The sequence below is a fragment of the Sarcophilus harrisii genome, chromosome 5 (assembly GCF_902635505.1).
Source record: "Sarcophilus harrisii chromosome 5, mSarHar1.11, whole genome shotgun sequence".
NCBI classification, from domain to species: domain Eukaryota; kingdom Metazoa; phylum Chordata; class Mammalia; order Dasyuromorphia; family Dasyuridae; genus Sarcophilus; species Sarcophilus harrisii.
Window position 1 is genome coordinate 29,595,588 of NC_045430.1, and position 2,074 is coordinate 29,597,661.

Sequence of the window (2,074 nt, forward strand, 5' to 3'; positions counted from 1 at the left end):
ATTTCAGAGAGGCCTAGAGAGACTTACATGAACTGATGCTAAATGGGATGAGCAGAACCAGGAGTTCATTGCACACAAGAAGATTATACAATGATCAGTTTTGATGGACGTGGCTCTCTTCAACAATGAGATGATTCAGACCAATTCCAAGGATGTTATAATGAAGAGAGCCATCTAGACCCAGAGAGAGGGCTGTAGGAACTGAATGTGGTTCACAACATAGCATTTTCACTCTTTTGGTTGCTGTTTGCTTGTATTTTATTATCTTTCTCATTTTTTCTGGTTTGATTTGATTTTTCTTATGCAGCAAGATAATTGTATAAATATGTATGCATATATTGGATTTAACATATATTTCTTTTTTTTTAATTTTCTTTTCTTTTCTTTTTTTAATAGCTTTTTATTTACAAGTTATATGCATGGGTAATTTTACAGCATTGACAATTGCCAAACCTTTTGTTCCAGTTTTTCCCCTCCTTCCCCCCCTCCTCCCCCATGGTCATCATGGAAGGATGACCAATATATGGATTTAACATATATTTCTTTCATGTTTAACATATATTGATCTACTTGCCATCTAGGGGAGGGAGAAGGGGAAGTGGGGGGAAAATTGGAACACAAGGTTTTGCAAGGATTAATGCAGAATAATTATCCATGCATATGTTTTGAAAAACAAAAAGCTTTAATAAAAAATTAAAATTTTAAAAATAAAAAAGAAATTTAACAAAGAAATATAATTGAGAAATGAAAGAAGGTTCTCTCTTTGTTAGTACACATACTGAAATTGGAACAATATAGAAAAGATTAGCATGATCATTACCCAAGGACAACACTCAAATTTATGAAGCATTTCATAGTTTTTAAAAAGAGAGAGAGAAGTGAAAGCTGCCAAAACTTATTGACCATTCAGAAGCATTAGACATGCTTTTGAGTCTTTACCTAGGCTATTTCCTATCAGTATTTTTTGTTTTCTTGCTTTAGGAGGCAATCTGGGTTAAATGACTTACCATTCAGTTAGTAAGTGTTTTGAGTCTAAATAAGAACACAGGTCCTTCTGACTCCAGGGCTGTTCGGTTCATTGTAGCACCTACCTATCCCAATTTATGTCTTACTGCTATTGGAGATACTGATGAGAACTGAGACAGGCTTTCCTGGTTTCCTTAAAAACTCAGTTCATATGATGCTGAGTGAAATGAGCAGGACCAGGAGATCATTATATACTTCAACAACAATACTATATGATGATCAATTCTGATGGACCTGGCCATCCTCAGCAATGAGATCAACCAAATCAGTTCTAATGGAGCAGTAATGAACTGAACCAGCTACGCCCAGAGAAAGAACTCTGGGAGATGACTAAAAACCATTACATAGAATTCCCGATCTCTATATTTTTGCCCACCTGCATTGTTTGATTTCCTTCACAGGCTAATTGTACAATATTTCAGAGTCTGATTTTTTTTTTTTTGTACAGCAAAATAACAGTTTGGACATGTATACTTATTTTGTATTCAATTTATACTTTAATATATTTAACATGTATTAGTCATCCTGCCATCTAGGGGAAGGGGTGGGGGGAAGGGGTGAGGGGAAGGAGGGGAAAAATTGGAACAAAAGGTTGGCAAGTGTCAGTGCTGTAAAATTACCCATGCACATAACTTGGAAATAAAAAGCTATTAAAAATTAAAAAAAAAAAAACCTCAGTTCATACATTGTGGATGAAGTTGTGAAACGATCCAACCATTCTGGAGAACAATTTGGAACTATGCCCAAAAGGCTATAAAACTGTGCATACCTTTTGATCCAGCAATGGGATACTGGGTCTGTCTCCCAAGGAAATCATAGAAGAGGGGGAAGTTCCCACATGTACAAAAATACTTGTAGTGGCTCTTTTTGTAGAGGCAAGGAATTGGAAAATGAATAGATGCTCATCAATTGGGAAATGGCTGAATAATTTATGGTATAGGAAAGTAACAGAATATTATTGTTCTATTAAAAAATGATGAACAAGCTGATTTTAGAAAGGCCTAGAAAGATTTACACAAACTGATGCTGAGTGAAACAAGTAGAACCA

General features: G+C 35.2%; 1 non-coding gene across 1 annotated transcript; it reads left to right on the forward strand.

The window, feature by feature from the left end:
• The first annotated feature begins 754 nt into the window (after positions 1–754).
• LOC111721049 lies at positions 755–861 on the forward strand. Its single transcript, XR_002770423.1, has one exon. It is a non-coding gene; the product is annotated as a U6 spliceosomal RNA (small nuclear RNA).
• Positions 862–2,074: the final 1,213 nt, after the last annotated feature.